Raw genomic sequence first — 23062 nt, 5'->3', positions numbered from 1 at the left:
AATAAATGAATAACCAGAAGACACTCGCTAACAGAGTAACAATCTTCATCAGGCTTTGATTTTAACTTTCTTTGTTCAAAAAATTTCTAGAAAGGCTACTTATTACACACAAACACACATCGATTTCCAGAAAATACCACTATGTCAAGGAGTTCCAAGTGTGACTACGAAATTCAACGAATTGTTATAACCAAAAATTTTCACGAACACTTAAATGTCATCATAGCAGCTTAAGCCTTGAAATTAAGTGTAGAGCAATAGGCATTTTACATCCCATAAAAAAACACTTCGGGCAAGCACCAAGGTCCCAAGGCACACGCTTCAACACCCATAGGTTTGTACTATCTTGATGAGGGCAGCACTAACCAAAATATAGCTGGCAAACCACTATAATATTTCTTCAAGCGACATTATAAAATCATATCTTGGTGAGCAATAAGGGAAGTTTTGAAATTTAGTACATTAGAACTAGTAATTGTAAACTCAAACTATATCGATGCATCTACAACAATTATGGATTTGATTGAGGGATGCTAGGAAGAACTGATCGGGGAGATGCTCTTGAAGATCACTTACCCAACTTTGGAAGGACATGCGTGGAGAATTGTCAACAGATTTGCCCCAGAAAATACAGGGCAGTGTTACCTTATTTGGTGACACTTGGTGGGGTTAGTGTTAAAGGAAGAAAACCTTATTGTCGGTTATTTTTATTTAAGTTGTGCCAAGTTCAGAAATAAAAGGACAAAGATGCTTGTACGCACATTTGATTTTAAACTTGTTTTTGGAGGTGAGATTAATTCGTACTTGATATCTTTGGTTCTTATTCGTAAATTAAAGAAGGTAATTAGTCTTATACTAATTATTGTCTCTAATTTATTCGAAATAGAGATCTAGATCACCTTTTGATATAAGTTCTTAAATTGACTCTATTAGTATCTTAATTAGACTTAATCCGCTAATTTTGAATACTAAGACCAATTAGGGTTCTTATCACTTAATCTTGAAATTTGGGGATTTTATTCTTGAATTTCTCCTATCTTTACATTCTTGTCTTTAATCTTCGTATTTTGGCTTCCGCATTATAATCTTGTTTTGTTCAAGTATCCCGATTCTTATCACTACCTCTCTCCACTACTAATATATAGAGGTGACCTATGTATACGATAAGAGAGTTGCTGGACCCCAGTAATCTCGGAATATATATATACATCAAAGAGAGAATATATATTTGATTAAGCACCCCAAAAACACAAAGGTTGGTTGGGGGCACTGGTCAAGTCGGCTGCTTAATTTTTGCTCGTGTTAGATGGCCGGTTTTGATTCTTAACTCTAGAAATACTTCAAAAAATTTAGTGGGCCATTGCTGCCTTCAAATCCTAGGTTTTTCCTCAGCTAATGTATTGCTAATCTCCATCAAAGGAATCTCTTTTATGAAAGCTATTTATTATCCAAATGGATGCTTTCAAAGCACGTGATTTGAATGTTTTGCACAATGTATATCACATGAAGTTGTACTCATCTATTTCTAATTCCTGCCATCTTTGTTTTTCTCTATTTCCCTATTCTCATGAATGCACTACCTCTCGTTTTCTCACCTCACGTGTTTTGAACATTATAATCCATTTTTAACTCTTGCATCTTTGTTTTTATACATTTTTTAAAATTAAAACCGTGAGGGGCTATTTTTTATTAATAAAAAAGAAAGAGGTTCAAATCGCAAAAGGTCCAAATAAATAAAAACAAAAAGCTTAAAAAAATGGGAAAGTAAATGGTTTGTGAAAACCCTAGATTTGTTATGATTTCTCTACAATGTTGGCTCTCCTTATTCGTTTATTCCTCACATTGAGTTGGATTTCATCCTTCTCCAATCTTTTCTTGAGCTTCTTTGTGCCTTTGCTTGCCTATTTCCCACATTTGTAGTTGTATATGCATGTTTCTTCCTCTTCTCTTCGACTTGGCAGTGCTCAAGTGACCGACTCTTTTCCTCTCATATTTTATCTTTAATTTGCTCTGCATATCACCTGAAAATTGTTTTCTTGCAACTTTATATACGATCCAAGCTCGATCTAGCTAAAATACTTCCAGATCTACTTTGTAACCCTTCATCAACTTTGATTTTGCTTCACCTCCTGCTGAATCTGGAAAAGGTGAGATCTCTTTCATAGACTCTTAGATGTGTGAAACTACAACTTCTTTGAACCTTCTGATTTGTGAATTTGTGACCTTTCTATTTCTAGCTGCTTTGTTTCCTCTGCGTATTAGCTTTCCATGTAGTGACTTTGCCCACATGCTTAATTTTCTTTTCAGATCTCTCCTCCTCTACTGTGACTATCTATTTTTTGTTTGACCCTCTTTCTGATCTTTCTGCATTTGATTCCTATGTTGGTATTTGCATTTGCACTTCATGATTTTCTCATTTCATATTCCTAATCCTCAAATGTGGTACATGTGATTTATCACTATTGATGATCCTCCTTTGTGCACTCTCCAATTCCATAAAATTGTGGCACATAAAATTCCCTTTATCTAGTGTATGATTACCTAGAGAATCTGCTAATGTGTTCCCATCCCATCAAATATGGGTATACCTAACCTGAATCCCTCTACTAATTTCCCAAATCTCCTTATATGACATCCCGGTTTAAGAGGAAAGTCCCACATCGGCAAAATACAAGAAAGAAGTTGGGTATATAAGTAAGCAGCCCTTACACCCCAGTGACTCGCTTTAAAGACGTGCGGACCTAGGACCAAAGAGGACAATATTACTAGCGAATTGGGTCATTACAGATGGTATCAGAGTCACTCTTGTGTCAGCTTTTTTATGGTGGGTCAAAGTTCAACTGAGTTTAGGCAAATCCCGAGTAAGTGAAATAAACCTCAGCGCTGAGTCTAGGAAAATCCCATGCAGTTGGGCAAACCTTGGCAAGGATACTGAGTTCATAATAGGGGGGTGTATGTGACATCCCAACTTAGGAGGAAAGTCTCACATCGGCAAAACACAAGAGAGACGCTAGGTATATAAATAAATAGGCCTTACAACCCTAGTGACGTGTTTTAAAGCCGTACGGGCCTAGGCCGAAAGTGGACAATATCACCAGCGAGTTGGGTCATTACACCTCAATCCACACAGCAATGTTCCAAAGTGGCTTTTATTCCTCTAATAAAATTTGTTATACCAATTTTTGAATCAGTCTGAATGATTATATTTTTTATCTGCTTATTTTTTACAAAATTCTAGAGATTCACGAATAGAAATAGTCTCTATCTCAGTATTGGTTGAGTAACCAAACTCTTCTAATTGGGGCATAGATTAGATTTCCTTCTGAATCTCTCAAACAAAAACCATATGAGCAAAAAATGTGTTTTGAACGTTATACCCTAAACCCTAAATCCTAAACCCTAAACCCGTGTGATACTTCACATGTATTTGGTCTTTTCTTGAATGGTAATAATTATATTCGTAAACGACACAAAAGTAGGTGAAGAATTTTTTGTAAAAGTCACAAAAAAAAGTATATCCCCCTTCTAATATTAGAGGAACTCTATAATTCTAGTGAATTTCGGACTCATTTGCATATTCCTTCTTACACGAAAAGTGAAATAACAAGATACAATCTTAATCCTCTCAATTGACTTTTGCTTATCTTCAAAACATCTACAAATCACCCACCACATTCAAGGAGGAGTTGTATGCCACCAATTATTTCTTACTTTGTTCCAACTCTTGCCTATACCAATAACTCAAAAAAACTCGTGTATTCCCAAGCACAGAGCATTTGATTTAGGCAAAGTTGAGAAATAACTAACATAAATGGTCAATAATAGGTCAGTGCAAAAAAGGGTGGTTGATGGTTTCCGTTTGGCATCCATATAAATAGCATCTGTGATGTATACATGATTTATCTCAGATGATGTGTATCGTCCATTTCTAACTCTTTCTATCTTTGTTTGTTTCTATTTCCTTTTTACATACATCCATCTATTGCCTCTCCTGCTAGTTTCCATCGGTAAAAATGTTCTAAGTAGTAAATAGGTTGCACAAAACTTTATAGTTTGTATTCATCCATGTTTTAACTCTTGCATCTTTGTTCTTCTCTATTCTCTTTTCCCACTACCACTACCTCTTTCTATTGCATCTCTTGATAGTCCACATAAAAGGAACATCTTTTAAGGAAAGTTATGTTTTCTTCAAAGGATATGGTTGAAACATGTGATTGAATGTTATACCTGTTGTATCTCACATCAGAGATACCCATCCGGTTTTAACTCTTGTTAACTTTGTATTTGTCTATTTCCCTTTTACCAATGATACACTAGTGCTCTCTCTGCCGCATGTCCTGCTTTTGTCTATTAGAAAACATGTTTTCAGCAGTACATAGGATGTATCGCACATAAATATGTACTCATCCATTTTCTATCTCAATCTCTATTTTCTCCTTTTTTTGTTCACTTGCTCACTACTACACAACTTGTTGCCACTATAACCAGGTTCATCACTAATTTCACTTATTGCCATCTTTGCACCTCTCAATATTTATTTTCCCATCGTGATACTGGCTTTCTTAGAAAAAGTTATCATTAAAGCCCATCACAAATAATCATTGATAAACTACCATAAACCACCAATAACATGCTATCCTTTGTGAGCCAAAGTCTCCTAACTGACAAAGTTATGAAAGTTATTATGCATCACTTAATTGTCAATCTTAAACATAAGTTCAAATGTCCATATGCAATAGTGGCGTAGCCAGGAAGTTTGTTAAAGATGTTCAAAGTTAGATGTAAAAATTTTTTTTTAATGAATGGGCGCACCAAAAATATAAATCAAACTATACAATATTTAGCTAAATGACTTTTAAGATTTGTTTGTTTGAAATAAGATTAATTAAAAAAAGAAAAAAGAAAAGTCAAACAGAGACATGTGGTGAATTGGTACAGGTAGTTTAGCCTTTTAAAAGAGAAAAAAGTTGTCTTTGGGAATTGAACTTCGGTCTGCAAGACTTTCTGAACAGCCTTCACTACTGGACTACCATCTCCAAATAGTCCAACTGTGTTCAAAATATCATATATGCTGATATAAGATAGTATTTCACCTATATATACAGTATAATTATCCGGCGAAAGATGTTCGCCTGAACACCCTTGGTAGGCTGTAGCTCTGCCCCTGATGCACAAGCAGGGAATATATTCTACGAAGAGAAGTTATTGAAGTGTGCATAAGAAACTGGGTATTGACTCTGATTCTCCTAAAGCTAAACCTCGGATTCTCAAATTTGCTTGTCGAATTCACTGATTCCCTCTCACTGGCATAAGTTCTTCAAAATGTGGATGGTCGTTCCATCAAGAGAGTACCTTTGTTTCCATCTTTAGTTGTTCCATGGATATCAAGAAGGAAAGTAATTAAGAAGCATGAGGGAAAATGTAGCAACATGTTTCTATCCCTTCAAATCATCCTGGAAGAACTTCAGCCTATTTGACTTGAAGAATGGTACCAGTAATTTTAGCAAAGGTATGTGATTTGTTTTGAAGTCTCTCTTTTTTGCATTGAGGCTAATATATTTTACATCTACTACTCTTTCATGATGCTCCCATGAGTCCATTTCATTTTTTAGTTAGTTTTAGACCATATATGTGTATTCTATAGTTAATCTCCTTCTTTGATAGAAAATTTGATTGGAAAAGGAAGGTGTGCCGATGCTTACAATGATTGTTTTCCTGATGGTCAGCTTGTCGTAGTTAAGCGCTTCAATAAAGGTACACCAGAGGAAACTAGAACAAAGCTTCCTATGTGAAATTGGTACTATAGCACATGTAGACCATCATAATACACTTAGAGAAGACCAGATTATTTTACCAAAATTGTAGATTATGGAAGATTTAGTAATACCAGCTAGTATAGTACCTGAGGCACAAAATCTTCCGTAAGTAGAATATTATCAGCTTTGATATCACTGTGTATAATCCACCTTTGGCAATTCTCATGAAGATAAAGTAGACCATGTGCTATTCCAAAAATTATTTTGTACCTGGCGGCCCAATCTAGCTTATCCCTTGAGCCTGAAAAAATAGAAAACGGTAAAGTACCTTGTGTTAGAGCAGAAAAGGACGGTTAATCAAATACAATAAAAAAAAATTGTCTTGTAATGAGAAACTTTGAGACAAAACATGACTAAGTGATCCTAAGCTTCCTTGAGAAGATAACTGAAGAACAAGATATGTGCGTCCTTCCACTCTATAGTTAACCATCCTTGCAGTATTAGGATGGTCTACATGTGCTATAGTACCAATTTCACATAGGAAGCTTTGGTCCTGCTCACTTGGAGTACCTTTAATAAGGCGCTTACCACAACAAGCTGACCATCGGGCAAGCAACCCTTGTAAACTTTAGCATATCCTCCTTTGCCAATCAAGTTTTCTGCCAAAGAAAGAGATCAAGTCTGGAATACACATTTATGCTCTAAAGCTTTCTTAAAAATGAAATAGAATCATGAAAGAGTAGTAGATGTAGAAATGTATTAGCCCGCATGCAAAAAAGAGAGACATCAAGCCGGATTATAAACCGTTCCTAAAATTATTGGTAGCATTTTTTAGGTCAGATAGGGTGAAGTTCTTCCAGGATGATTTGAATGGATCAAGACATGTCGGTGCATTTTCCCTCACGCTTCTGCTTTTCCTTCTGGATGTCTTTGGCACAACTAAAGTTGGAAAATAAGGTAATCTTTGGATAGAACTTCTTTTGCATATTTTGAAGAACTTGTGCCAGCGAGAGGATATCCGTGGATTTGACAAACAGAGCTGAGACATTGAGGGTTTAGCTTTAGGAGAACTGGAGCCATTCTCCTGGTTTCTAATTTATGCTTCAATAACCTCTTTAGGAGAAGAATCATAGTGTTTCTCGTTGTCCATCTCAAACAATTTGTTGTCTACAACAAATGATAATCCATCAGAGGCAAAGCAAAAGAAAAAACAAGCCATGCACAATCTCTTTGGAATACAGCTGATGTCACCTTGAGCAGAAGCCGAGGAAGAGATATTATTATTCTGTCCAGCAACAACAACTTTGTTTTCTGAGGTACTTACTGCATCCATACTGATTTTCTTAGCGGTTTTACTGTAAATCGTTCTAAATTATCCGAATCATATCAAATCACAAAAAGCTAAACTAAACAAAAAGATTATTCCTTTTCTTTTTAGCGGCTGGAGTTTTCAAAAGGATACCTGCACTTCACATAGATGGTGAAATTTATGAAGTTAATGAGTCTCTATGTCTATGAAAGATGAGAATTAGGGTAAACTAGCAGTGAATTTGTTGTTGTGAGCTGAATTCCATTAAAATGGGGCGACCAGGATTGAGGAATTGGGATTTTTTTATGAAGCAAGACGTGGAAATAAAAAAACAGAGACTATTAGTGATAATATTCGTTTCATGCAAAACATTTCAAGTTCAAAGAATGTCGATGAAGATTATTTCGAGTTTTTAAAGCCTTTCTATAACTATGATACAAATTCTCTGTCATACACAAATGAACATGGAAATGATGGCAACTATTATGAGGTTGAGATTGAGTATGAGGAGGAGGATGAAGCTAACCCGCAGTACAAGATGGTTTTGGCTAATGCTAAGCCAGATGGGATGTCATATGTGCTTGAAGCTGAAACAGAGGAAGGGTTACCTGTGTTCATAAAGTATGAAAAAGAGTGTGACTGTAATGATGAGTATGTATGTGCATGTTGGAAAAAACAGAAAGATATAGAGATGCAAAAGGATGAGAAAAACTTGCTTCCTACTCGTCGCAAATTTGAGGTAAAAAAACAGATATTTTCAACAGCTAGATCCATGGGAGATGTGGATGTGATATCGAAAACTTCTGCACCTACGTTTGTCTATCAAATCACAAAGGATTCTTAGTTTCTTACTGTTCATAATTTTTTTTTAATAACATATTCCGTTCACAAATAAGCCTACTGCCCTAAACTTCACTTAGCAATTGACCTCCTAAAACTTGGAAGGTTGTTACAACATCGAATAGACAGATTAATTTGTTTCTTTTTAGAATGAAGCAATATTAGAAATAAATTTACACCTTCCTTGGAGTAACTAGTCAACAGTCAACTTAATTATGCTATGGCCTATGGGTGGTATAAATGAATAAAATTCCATGAAATCTTACAACCAACCTATTCTTTTAATGAAAAATCCCTTTGGAATGGTCATCCTTTGTACTAAGTGAAATCTCAAATCATTTTATATTATTCATTTGCCTTGACAGCATAATTTACAGAAACTAGCAAGACATCCAAAGATGAAATCAGAGACTGTAAAATGTATAGTGTTTCAAAATATACAATGGAAATTACTCCAAGCAATTTAAGTTCAATGACAGGTGACAACCATTATCCAAATTTTTACTAATGTTTGAGTGGCTATTAATTCACCATAACAACACGTTATACTAGAGATACTCCAAAACTCTGTAAACAGCGAAAATCATATTATCGAGAAGTCTCCCATGCTAATCTTCTGCCTCATAGTCCCATTTTTTTCTCTGAGAAGTCGGATCAGAAGGCTCAAATATCACATCCACATCTCCCATGGATCTGGCTGTTGAAAATCTCCGTTTTTTTACCTCAACTTTGCGACGAGTAGAAAGCAAGTTTTTCTCATCCTTTTGCATCTCTATATCTTTCTGTTTTTTCCAACATGCACATACAAACTCATCATTCCAGTCACACTCTTTTTCATACTTTATGAACATAGGTAACCCATCCTCTGTCTCAGCTTCAAGCACATATGACTTCCCATCTGGCTTAGCATTAGCCAAAACCATCTTGTACTGCGGGTTAGCTTCATCCTCCTCCTCATACTCAATCTCAACCTCATAATAGTTGCCATCATTTCCATGTTCATTTGTGTATGACAGAGAATTTGTATCGTAGTTATAGAGAGGCTTTAAAAACTCGAAATAATCTTCATCGACATTCTTTGAACTTGAAATGTTTTGCATGAAACGAATATTATCACTAATAGTCTCTATTTTTTTATTTCCACGTCTTGCTTCATAAAAAATATCCCAATTCCTCAATCCTGGTCGCTCCATTTTAATGGAATTCAGCTCACAACAACAAATTCACTGCTAGTTTATCCTAATTCTCATCTTTCATAGACATAGAGACTCATTAAACTTCATAAATTTCACTATCTATGTGAAGTGCAAGTATCCTTTTGAAAACTCCAGCCGCTAGAAAAGAAAAGGAATAATGTTTTTGTTTAGCTTAGCATTTTGTGATTTGATAGACACAAAAGTAGGTGCAGAGTTTTTGATAGAAGTGAGCAAAAAAGGTGTTCTGAACGTTACATATGTGATACTTCACATATGTTTGTTCTTTTCTTGAATGGTAATAATTATATTCATAAACGACACAAAAGTAGGTGAAGAATTTTTTTTTACAAGTCGCAAAAACTGTCATGACCTATTTTGCCTAAGCCGTGCGAGCACTTACCTTCCCACCTCGGTAAGCGAACCCTCAACCCAACAACACATAAAGACATAATTAATAAAGCAATCAAGCGAAAAAGTATAGATACTTAAGTCTCACGATAGGTATATATAATAAGGATAGTGCGGAACAACAAAATCATCCCCAGGGTCTAGTATGAGTAATACACGAACATCTAAGGGAATAAATACATGTCTAGGATAATAATATATAAAAGTCACTATGTCTCGGAATAGGAATAAGACATAATGATAGAGAAGTCTTCAAGGCAGTGAACGGCCATGCTCACCCTGGAAACTCGAAGATAATGCAGAAGTGACTATCAGTCACGTGTAACAGAAGCAGATCCAACCTGATACTCTGCATTCATAAAGGAATGCAGCAAGTGCAGGTCAGTACAATTCAACAGTACTGGTAGGCACCATCGGCCGACTAAGCATAGCCAACACAATCCAGCTAATAAAGCAGATAAGCAAATAAACTAACTAGTATAAGTCAACACAGTAGAAACCAAGTATACGTCATCACCTAAGTAGAACATCTAATCCCAAGTATGCCAAGTCTCAATACATAGATCCGAATCCAACATCACAAGTACTACATCGAATCATCTCCAAATCAAGCCATAATGCACTGCAATAATGTATGAATGCAATGCGATGCCATGCAAATGCTATGTACACATGTACTCCGGACGAAAATATCGACATCTTGGTAGCACAACCCAAGGTGACTCATGAAGTCTAAATGCCACCCATCCCGGATCTTTGCTCAACAGATAAACGGGACCCCGGATCTTTGCCCACGGGGGGTTCTCACTGGCACCACCCTGGGGGACCCACGGAGTCCATGCACTCACTCAATCAACGATTCCGAAACTAACATCGAATATCAGAATCTCACATCACTTAAGTAAAACCGAGCCCAGCTCATCAAAGTGTTTCATCAAATATCATCAGTATCTCAGTGTATCATGAAAAATAAGAGTGCGTGCAATGCATGTATCATCATCAATAATCATACTCAATATCACAAGTACCAACAATGGGTACGCCAACAATATATCCGAGTCATAAGTACCAACAGTGGGTACGCCAACAATATATCCGAACCGCAAGTACCAACAATGGGTACGCTAACAACATCGTAGTCAAGATGATAAAACAGAACCCAATATCTATCAACAACTCATGGCATCAAGCCAACCCAATAGAACAATCAACTCACAACACAACGGGGCGGCTAGCCCCAAACACACAACAGGGCCCAGCCTAAGGCAATATCCAACCCAACTTCATACCCGAAGGTTCACAAATAAATGAATAACCATAAGACACTCTCTAACAGAGTAACAATCTTCATCAGGCTTTGATTTTAACTTTCTTTATTAGAAATATTTCTAGAAAGGCTACCTATTACACACAGACACACACATCGATTTCTAGAAAATACCAGTGTGTGAAGGAGTTCTAAGTGTGACTATGGAATTCAATGAATTGTAACTATCATGACCCAATTTCAAAAAGTCGCGCGGTACCTACCCATCCACCTCGGTAGGCGAACCCTTAACCCAACATTCACAAATACAGTATAAATAGTGGAAGAAGATAAAGTAATGAAGTCTGTCATATGAATATATTATATATGCGGAAGTAAATCAGAAACTACTCCAGTATCTGGTCTGGTCATACAGGAGCATCTAACTAAAATCTATAAGTCTGGAAGTAATAATAATACATCAATAGTCTCAATAATGTCTCAGAATAAAAAAGTAAGACATAATAGAAGAGGAGTCTTTGGGTGGCGAAGCCTCCACATACTCACCCCAACAGACTCGAATCAGCAGTCTCGAACTCTCAGCCACGAAAGGTAGACATCGATCCCACCTAATACTTTGCATTCATAAAGGAATTCAACAAGTGCAGGTCAGTACAAACAACGCGTATTGGTAGGTATCATAGGTCGACTAAGATTAGCTAACATATACCAAGACAATAAAGTAAGATAAACAGGGAAATCAATAAGGTATAAGTCAATCACGAGCCAGTAACCAAGTACAAGTCATCACCTATATTATAGCATCTAAACCCAACTGTGTCAAGTCTCAATATATCCAATCCGAATTCATCTATCGCAATACATATCACTCATATAACGCCCAACTGGGCCAAGTCTTAGTATTTCAACACCGAATGCGTATATCACAATGGTATCACAGGAATATCATAAAAAGCCAAATGATACAATGCAATGCAATGATGTATGAAGTGTGAATGCAATGCATATGCACCGTACACATGTACTCCGATGATTGAACATCATATCACGACAGCACAACCAATGGGGGACCACGAAGTCCATGTACCCTCACGATTCCGGCAAAGACCTCGACAATCGCTACCAGCACCCATACCTTGATTCCTGGATAAACATCGGACAACGGTCCTCACATCACTCTCATCCAACTGAGCCCAACTCATATCAGTGTTTCCTTGTATATCATCAATGTATCAACAATATATCATGATGGATGAGAATGCGTTCAATGTATGAGTTCAATATCAATAATCAAGTCAATATCAACAACAACACATGCGGGCATACCAACAATATCAATAAAAGGCTACATAATATGCCGTAATAGAATCACAATCCTCGTCTCAAAAACAAGAACAACTAAGGTACTACAATATCATCATCAAGATATATCACTAGTCACCAATATCTACTATCTCCACGTGGCATCGAGCCAACAACAAATAGGGTGGCTAGCTCCAAATCACATAACAAGGCCCAACCTAAGGCAATATCCAACCCAACTTCATACCCGAAGACTTACATACATTCTCCAATAATATCATCTAAATATATGCTTCGCTAATCGAAGTCTCCCCATAGGGTAACCGTAACCTACTTGGAAAGCCGAACAACAAGGTCTCCACAATCACATCTTAATCTTTCTTTCCTTTGAGCCTCGGGATAAAAACAAGTCTAAGCACATTCGAATCGTGAAATTAGAATCAACAAGAACATCAATCAAATCCTACTTCTATTCAAGACCCAAATCCCCAACCTATGGAATTGGATTTATGAACTAGAAAGGTGAAATTAGGAATCTATAGGGTTCAACATGAAATTAACACTCTAGGTGATCAATTTCCATCAATAACAAGCTAGAACAATCAACAATTCACTTAATTTCGAATTCTAGGCAAAACCTCCAAATTTGGGTATAAAACCTAACTTCCAATTCCATAAATTAGCCACTAATTTGAAAGAATTCATGCAATAAAATATTCTAATCATCAATTCCATGCTTACTAGAGCTACCCCAACCAATAAATCAAGATTATAAAGCCTTGAATGAAAAACCCAAATGGACCCTCTTTCAATTCTTAAGCTCTTAATGAACTAGCATTATAATGAATCCTAAGGTGATAATGAAATCATGGAATAGCAAAAAAGATAGAAGGACATACCACTAAGAAATTCCCCCCCAAGAATCACGTTGAAATGCTCCCAATAACTCTAAAGTTGAAATAATAAAGAATGAGGGACTTAGGGCTTTTAACATTTATTTAATGAAATTAACTGCCCGCTTCCGCGTCCTACATACTGCTTCAGCGGCACCTTTTCGGCGGTTCCATGACCAATACAGCGGTCCTGCCAAATCTCTTAGGCCGCTTTAGTGGCAGGGTGACCGCTAAAGAGGTACCGCTGCCGCCATAGAAATTCCCAAGTTTTTCACAACTCAACTCGTAATCCTGACTATCACCCGAGGCCATCTGCTTACATACCATACATGCAGACATACATAAAAAACACACTACAATGCACTCGTGGCCTCGAAATTCCTAATGGAGGCCTCGTTGATCGAGTCAACCCTCGATACCTCAATATCAATTTCCCAAACCAAGTACCACAATGCACCCAAGTGCATTGGGAATCGAACCAAATATATGCACAAGTTCTAAAAGACCATTCGGACCTCTCAGAATTGACGGATTCTCAAAAAAGGTCCGTTTATCAAAAAGTCAACTTTTTTTCGCTTTAAGCCAATTTTTCCAAAAAGTCACCCACATCAAATTTAAACACCTCGGGAAGCGTGTCAATGGTCCCCTCGGGTCAAATGTGAGCTAAACAAGCTTGGGGAAGTGCCAAAAGTTTCAAAAAAACTATAACGACCAAACAGGTCATTACATCAGATACCCATTAAACAAGTGCTCGTCCTCGAGCGACAAGGAAAAGAACGGGGAAAGATACCTGAGCCCGCAAAAACTGGGGATATCTCAAACACATATCTAGATCCTCCTACTAGGAAGGATTCTCATCCCTTAGAACTGAGTACCAATTAATGATACAGGAACTATCAGAATGGTACTTCTGCAATAGAGAAACATGGAAGACCGGATGAGCACCTGACCGGCCTAGTGAAAAACTAACTCATAAAATAGAGGATCAATACAACGGATAGTCTCAAATAGGCCAATACACCTCGGGCTCACTTTCCCTCCTTCTCACATCGCATGACACCCTTATTGAGTGTAACATTCAGAAAAACCTAATCGCTCACTTTACTAGTCTCCTACTCTCCAAACATAGCTCAAGCTCCAATTCTCATATCTCTGCATTTGAATTTCCCTCACAACTGATCCTTGAACGAATTGCTTTGCTCGAATTCTCTGATTTGATAAAACCGCAAATCTGAACGCGATCAATAGGCCCCACAAACAATTTCCTAAACCAACACAATCTTTTGAAACATGGTCACAAACCATAGCCCATTCTAAACCGATAAAACACTCTGATTCTGCTAACTCTTTCTCCCACATCTTCTAAGGCCATTACTCGCACCGTGATTTCTTAGAGATACATGAGCACACACTACAAGCCCGAAACCATGACTTACTCTTGCCAGAAATGTATCCTTGATTCACATGAGTTCTTTATGCAATTCCATCAAAACTGACCTTACTGATTGCCAACTTGACTAGTTCCAAGTCTTTTTAAAACTTCAAATCACAATATAGGAGCCATACCACTGAATATCTCGCTGAGGAAAGTCTGTTGAAACTCAATTGGTCACTATAAAGACCTCTCGCACAACGGTTCCTCTTTAAATCTGCACTAAGCTCATTGTAAACCATTATTCTATCCAAGTAACTGCTCTCAGAAAATATCATCAAATCCACTAGAAAACCTTGACAAAGCTCGGTAAATCTATCATACCTCAAATCTGAGCTGAAACGCATCGAATCTTTAAATATCTTCCTGGAAATATAACCATAGACCATTAAGCTTAACTCGAACCATGCTGACCTTGAATGAATGCATAACTCTCGAATATCACCAATAATCATTTGAACTGACTCCGAATTCCCTAAACCAATCACAGTCCTATCGCACCTCTGTGGCGGTCAATTCTAATCTTTTCCTCACATATAACAAATCATGTCTATCACTTTCGACTCCACAAGTTGATTCCTTTCCAAGTTATCAACTTAGTACCAAAGAGCTATACCTTACGATTTAAATCTTCATGTTTTTCAACCTTTACCCGATATGCAAATCCGATAGAACCCCAAACTTTTCGACCCAAAACATGAAGCCTTATATAGTAATTATATAACCATCGATCCTCTTATAATATCACCTCGATATGCCCATATATTTTTTGAATGTATCCAATCTTTCAACTAATTGTCTAAACCTCACGTAATTACTCCCAAGTCCTTAATATCCAAAGGCACCCAAGCTATCCAGTCAATAATACTTGTAACATAATATATTACTACGAGTAGGGTCTCACCTCGAAATTATAACTCTAGTCTTCATATGATAAGGATTCCACAAATCTATTCTCTTAAAAGCATGCTAACCCATTCACTGTAGAATATTACAAAACTTATCCAATGGTGTACCACCAAGCCACTTCTTATAAACTTCAACATGTCGGTTCACTGAAATATGCTTATCACTAGTTGCCGATCATGAACCCCATGGGATCGTCCTCATATCACATATTCCATTTCTATAGGCTTTCTTCCTTAAGCTCATACAACAATCACATCTCATATGAGTATGCAAGACAATGACTCCACAATCAAATTGACTCAAGTATTCCCAAGATGTACCTCATTCTTGCCGACTCTAGATCAACTATACCTTTTATCCACTTGTCAATTTACCAATTTCTAATCAATTCACGATCATCGATACCGTAGTCAAACCTCGAATCCACTCAATTGACTATCGCATAATCATAAGTTCTGCAAGCTAGCCGAATCAATCAGGGAGATAGGATCATACCACACACTCTGCACATTAGAATTTTCTTAAGGCTTACAACTCTAAATTGAACACTCTCTAGATCCAGCGTATCACCCACACAGTCTCACTAATATCCTCACGTATCTCACTGAAGCATCCTTGCCCGAATTGCCTTGCTTAATTTTTGGAATGGTATCCCGAACTCAACTCAGTTAACCCATCATTGATCTACCATATCAAGTATCCATGTCCAATAATCCTTTAATCAAATCCTTAACATTACTAGTCCTCGAAGAATTATCTCTTACCTCAATTATCGAATCTGAACACCTCTAACCACTCGCACATCAATCCCTCTTCTAACACCACATAGACCGAGTAATAACACCACTAGTAGCGGGATCTGGACAATTTTACACAACGAATACAAGGTTCACAACCTTAGTCCACCACTGACCTCTATTAGTCTATGACATGACCGAACATACCAACTCATCCATAAACTCTCAAGCCTACTCTACACTGTACAATCGCAACTAAGCTCTCACATCACTAACTCTTATTTTCACAATTTTCTTTCTGCCCTTAACCTCGTATACACCAATCAACCTCATCGGTCACCCTTTTTCTGTATGTCATGATAAAATGCCCCGCAATCCAAAGACGACTCAAGTACCCATATTACCTCACCTCAAGTCTTACGGACCTTAATCTCATGAACCTGATAACAAGATGCCTCATTGTAATCCTTCAGTTCCCGTATTTCATTTCAAATCACTTTTATAACAATCAACCAACTAATGCTAAAATGCACTCGATCCTCTAAACTAATCATCCATCTAAGCAAAATGAACCACAAAAAAATATCCATATTTCTCCTCAAATCCCAATGAAACAACCAGTAACTCCTCAAGTCATTAACTCATCACATTCGCCCATAATTGAAGTCATTTCTGTCAGTCGATTACTAGATCCTCAGAAGCCTACAACCTAGTAAAATTCACCGATCAAACGATGTGACCATAGCATTCACTTAATAACACAGTAGTCCTTTAGCATCAACAAGCTTATATCAAGAATGACTTTTAGTACCACATCCCCGAGATATCATGCGACCCTGTAAGTACGACCGTTACCAAACCATGCCTAATTATTCTCACAAGATTCAATACTCCATAATCACCATAACTCAGACGACCACCTCTATCGGTACCATTCTATCAAGACGAACCCTTTTACCTTTCACAATCGAACATGAAATTCGCCCTCGCATCAATTGCAACCTTATCTTGACAACCATGTCTGACACCAATTTAAATCTACTAGATACCATTTTGAATAAAGTCGCACTAGGGTAAGAAAGAAAGTGAAGTTTCCTAGATATCCTATAGCCTCTCGCAGATAAGTACGGAGCTCATCCTACCGATCCACAAGACTCTACTGTCACAACCAAATTTGACATAAGTCGTGCGGTGCGGGCACTTACCTTTCTCACCTCGGTAAGCAAACCCTCAAACCAACGATAAATAAAGACATGAATAATTAAATCAAGCAAGCAGAAAGGATAAATATGTAAGTCTCATAATAATATATAGTAGGATAGTGCGGAATAAGAAATACACCCAGGGTCTAGTCTAAGTCATACAAGAGCATCTAATGAATAATATAAAAGTCTGTAATAATATTACATAAATTTGTCTATGTCTTAGAATAGCAAAAATAAGACATAAAATGAGATGATTCTTCAAGGCAACGAACGTCCGTGCTTACCCTGGAAACTCGCAACAATGCTGAAGACAACAATCAGTCACGAGAGATAGAAGCAGACCCAACCTGATACTCTGCCTTCATAAAGGAATGTAGCAAGTGCAGGTCAGTACAAAATAATGGTACTGGTAGGTATCATCTGCCGACTAAGCATAACTAACACAATTCAGATAATAAAGTAGGATAGGTAGATAAACCAACAAGTATAAATCAATCATAATTGAAGCCAAGTACATGTCGTTGCCTAAGTAGAGCATCTAATCCCAAATGTGTCAAGTCTCAATATCTCAAACCCGAATCCTATCATGACAAGTACAACACCAAAACATCTCAATGTAAGCCATGATGCAATGTAATGCTGTTACACCTCGAAAATTTCTCCGTACTTGTATGATGAGTGGAATGATGAAGAGTTTGAGTGTATGATGTTTTGTTAAGTCGGGGATGGCTAATTAAGAATTTTTGGAAATAAGAAAGTCGCGGAAAATTTTCTGTCCAGTGGTCGTATATGGCACTATACGGCCCGTAAAGTGATTTACGGACCGTATAGTGCAATCGTCCTTCAGCTTGCCAAAAATCTCAAGTTCTGTCCAGTGACGATATGGTTAAAATACGACCCAGTTTACGGCCCGTAAACTGGTTTACGGACCGTAAACCAGGTCGTAAACTGCCATGTTCCTCAGCCAAAACTTTCTGTTTATGAAATGATTAAATACGGCCATGGAGGACGGACCGTAAATAAAAATACGGTCCGTATATGGTGGTTTACGACCACTGTTCATCCCGACAAGAATTCATTAAGGATCAGATTTGTGATTTTTAAAGGGGACTTAAGCCTCATTTTAACTCATTATTCATTCAACCAACTCAAGAGACTTCTAGAACTCTCCAAATATTTCCTCCACAAGAATTCAAGAGAATCAAAGGGGATATCAAGACCAACAACACTAATTTCATGGAATCAAGTGTAAGAACACAATAAAGGATCATCTACGTGAAGAAATTTCAAAGAAGGTGGAACTAGGGTTTTGACTAATTGAAGTATTTCAACTTAAGGATTGTTCAACCATCATCCAAGGTAAGTTTCATGATTATTCCATGTTGTTTGAAGTATTGGAAAGATTAGACACTTGAAATGTAGAAGAACATAGAAATGGGTCATTATTGAGTGAATAGTGACATAAATGAATGATAGTGGAATTGAACTATGAATATTGAAGTGTTGTGAGTACAAATACGTTATAAATGATGTTTATATCATGAAACAAGCATTAAATGCATGAAAACGCAAGGATGAGCCAGAAGTAGAAATAAGGGAAAATTGGAGGAAAATGGTGGATTTTGTCAAATGCACGTAAATGACGATTGTCGATTATGATATTGCGAATAATATTATGAATATTGGCAGTTGATATAGAACGTGAGAAAAGTAGTATGAGCGAAGGAGACGCTGCCCAACTTTTCCTAGAATTAGCGACGCGTTCTTATGGTAGCTTACTAATGTTGATACAAATTCTCTTATGAAGGTAACGACGTGATATCAACAGAGAACAAGTGAGCGATATCTTAGCTAAATGACCAAGGTATGTGAGGCTAGTCCTTCTTTCCAATGGCATGAATCTTTTAGCTTGAATCCCTACTCCTTTTATGAGTTCTTACATTCTAAGAAGTTAAAAGCTTATACCTATGAATGTCTATATGAGATAAGTTATACGATATGATGACACTAGAATGATGATGATGATGTTATTCCTTGCCTACACTCACCTTATATACTAATCCTTTCAAGGTGAGGCAGAATGTCCATAATGGTTCCATAATATAATCGGGGGATCACGACCTTACGTCACCCCGATAGAGTAAAGTTGATCATGAGTCTTATATACGCATTATGATAAATAAGTATTTTATGATAAGCATATTACTATGAGTATTTACATTAATCATGTCATGATTGCATTCACACCGGGCCTAGTTGGCCGGCCAGACACCGCTTCGGCGGGCGGCGATACGGATACACCACGACCTACGGGCGTGGGCAGACACCACTAGTGGGCGGCATGAGATGGTACCCCGGACGCGGGCCAATATTATTGATTATCACACCGTTCCGACATGGACGGGTAGCTTGCATATGATGCATACATGTTATGATGATGCGTATAAGTAAGATAACATGCATTACTTCATTTATGATTATCAGTCAGATCCAGATGTCTCATGTTGATGTTATCCCCATATTATTGATGTCTCCTTTCATTATGTATGCCTTTCATACTCGGTACGATATTCGTACTGACGTCCTTTCTTCGGACGCTGTGTTCATGCCCACAGGTAGACAGGGAGGAGAGCTTGGCCAGGGTCCTCAGTAGCTGTCAGCTGATAGATAGCACTCCATTGTTCGGAGGTGCTTATGGCTATTCTTTTGATGTACATTCATATATGCATGTTTTGGGCATGACGGAGTCTTTTTCCATCCATGTATTCATTATGTTAGTAGAGGCTCGTAAATACGCAGTGTGGGTTAGATGGTCTCACAAGATGTTTTCATATGTATGTATATTATTTTGATGGCCGAGAGGCAAATGTATATAAAGTATTTATGTTTTGATTAAATACGATTTTCCTACAATTGGTATGTAAAATTGATAAAAGAGTATTAAATGAGCAAGACAAGTAGTAGAGTGAGCGGTGCTCGGTAATTGCTCCGGGTACCCATCGCGGCCCCTAGTCGGGTCGTGACAGAAGTGGTATCAGAGCAGTTTGTCCTTGGAAGTGTCTACGAGCTGTGTCTAGTAGAGTCTTGTTTATGGTGTGTTGCGCGCCACGCTAATAAACAAGAGGCTACAGGGCATTTAGGAAAATGACCATCTTTCTTCTCATGAAATCGTGCGATAGAGCCATGCCTAGGATTATGTTCTTCCTAAAAGTGCGTTATGGTTTCAGAAAAATGCCGCCGAAAGGAAAAGCTACAGCTGCCCAGAAAGGCAAAGCTACGACGAAGAAGCGGGCAGAAAGGGAGCCTCCGGCGGAGGTAGAGGAAAGCGAATCGCAAAGTGAGGCCGCGCCCAATGTAGAAGAGCGGGGAAGAGCCTCAGCTCTGATTCCTCCACCGGGTGCTTCGGGTCAACAAGTGTCCGAGGCCATACATTTATTGACACAGTTGGTTGCCGCTCAGGCACAACGACAGAATGCGGGCCCAAGTGATCGTTCGGCTAGTACAAGAGCCCGTGATTTCCTTACTCTAAACCCTCCAGAATTTTTCGGGTCGAAGCCGGATGAGGACCCACAAGGTTTTATCGATGAGATGTTGCGGACGCAGAGACTTATGCATGCTTCTGAGACCGAATCCGTGGAGTTGGCCTCATATAGACTTCACGACATGGCGGTACTATGGTATAAGAATTGGGTGATAACAAGAGGAGAGAATGCACCACCTCCCGTGTGGCAAGAGTTTGCAGATGCCTTTATTCGTCATTACTTGCCACCTGAAGTCCGCCGAGCTAGAGCGGACAGGTTCTTGAATTTGAAACAGGGAAGCATGAGTGCTTGGGAGTATAGTATGCAATTCAACTCATTGGCCCGGTATGCTCCGACTATGGTGGCTGACATGGGAGACCGAGTCTATAGATTTGTGAGTGGATTAGGACCACACTTGTTCAGAGGTTGTCTGACAGCCTCTTTGCAAGACGGGATGGATATTTCCCGGATACAGGCCCATGCTCAGAACCTCGAGGAACGACAACGACAGCAGAGAAGTGATCGCGATGGTGACAGAAGACAAGGTAAGAGGGATAGATCTATGGGGGAGAGCAGTGAGTACCGAGGGGGACCGAGACAGACGCATTCCAGCCACTCAGGTTAGACAGCGACCAGTGCACCTCCCAGATTCTCAGATAGGAGATTTGACCATTTTTTTTCAGTCAGGTCAGGGGCAGAGTCCAAGGGCCTCCGATTCCCAGTTCAGAGGAGATTTCAGCCAGAGAAGACCTCCAGTACCGCGGTGTATCCAGTGTGGTAAATTGCATTCCGGACAGTGTCGTCGGGGTTTGGATGCTTGTTATGCTTGCGGGCAGGTTGGTCATATGATGAGAGATTTCCCTTCAGCGAGAGATAGAGCGGGGACTCAGCCCACGGGTTTATCAGTGGGTTCTTCTTCAGTGCGCCCGACAGCACAGACTCCTCAGACTACAGCAGGTAGAGGCAGATGTAGAGGGGGAGCATCCACTTCAGGTGCTGTTCAGCCCCGTGTATATGCCTTAGCTGGGCGACAGGATCTTGAGTCTTCCCCAGACGTCGTCACAGTTACCTTGACTATATTTTCCCGTGACGTATATGCTCTGATTGATTCGGGTTCTACCTTCTCATATATTACTCTGTATATCGCTGATTGTGTTAGGGTGAGACCCGAGCCGATTAAACCTTTCGAGATATTTACTCCGGTTGGTGATCCCGTAATAGCGAGGCAAGTATATAAGAACTGTGTAGTCATTATATGTGATCGTCAGACAAGGGCTGATTTGATTGAACTTGAGATGATAGATTTTGACGTAATTATGGGTATGGACTGGTTGGCATCGTGCTATGCTAATGTTTACTGCCGGACAAAGGTAGTTCGATTCCAATTTCCGGGAGAGCCCATACTTGAGTGGAAGGGTAATACAGCTTCCCCAAAGGGTAGGTTTATTTCCTACCTTAAGGCGAGAAAGATGATAGCCAAAGGTTATATTTTTCATCTAGTTCGGGTTCATGACACGGAAGCGGAAGTGCCAACTTTCTAGTCTGTCCCGGTAGTGAATGAATTCCCAGATGTGTTTCCCGACGAGTTACCAGGCCTTCCTCTAGAAAGGGAAATCGACTTTGCTATTGATGTATTACCAAACACTGAGCCTATTTCTATTCCTCCGTATCGAATGGCTCCAGCAGAACTGAAAGAGCTGAAAGCACAGCTAAAAGATTTGCTTGAGAAGGGGTTTATAAGGCCTAGTTCTTCGCCATGGGGAGCACCAGTCCTGTTCGTAAAGAAGAAAGACGGATCTCTATGAATGTGCATCGACTATAGGCAGTTGAACAAGGTGACAATAAAGAATAAATACCCTCTTCCCAGAATCGATGATTTGTTTGATCAATTACAGGGCGCTAAGTAGTTCTCCAAGATAGATCTGAGATTGGGTTATCATCAGGTGAGAATTAGGGAAGCAGATATTCCCAAGACTGCCTTCAGGACAAGATATGGTCACTACGAGTTTCGAGTAATGTCGTTTGGGTTGACAAATGCCCCGGCAGTGTTCATGAACTTAATGAATAATGCGTTCAGGCCGTGTTTGGACCTTTTTGTGATAGTGTTCATCGACGATATCCTGGTATATTCTCGCACAGAATCAGAACATGCAGATCATCTAAGAATTGTTCTTGGCGTTCTTCGAGATCGGGAATTGTATGCAAAGTTTTCGAAGTGCGAGTTTTGGCTAAACTCAATGGCATTTCTAGGCCATCTAATTTTAGATGATGGTATCCGAGTCGACAC

General features: G+C 38.6%; 1 long non-coding RNA gene across 1 annotated transcript; it reads left to right on the top strand.

The window, feature by feature from the left end:
• The first annotated feature begins 2157 nt into the window (after positions 1-2157).
• LOC132605915 (uncharacterized) lies at positions 2158-20180 on the top strand. Its single transcript, XR_009569499.1, has 3 exons — positions 2158-7072; positions 19062-19118; positions 19870-20180. It is a non-coding gene; the product is annotated as an uncharacterized LOC132605915 (long non-coding RNA).
• The last annotated feature ends 2882 nt before the right edge of the window (positions 20181-23062 follow it).

This window comes from Lycium barbarum, chromosome 8 (genome assembly GCF_019175385.1).
Source record: "Lycium barbarum isolate Lr01 chromosome 8, ASM1917538v2, whole genome shotgun sequence".
Taxonomy (NCBI): Eukaryota; Viridiplantae; Streptophyta; class Magnoliopsida; order Solanales; family Solanaceae; genus Lycium; species Lycium barbarum.
This window is presented reverse-complemented; position numbering and strand designations above follow the sequence as displayed.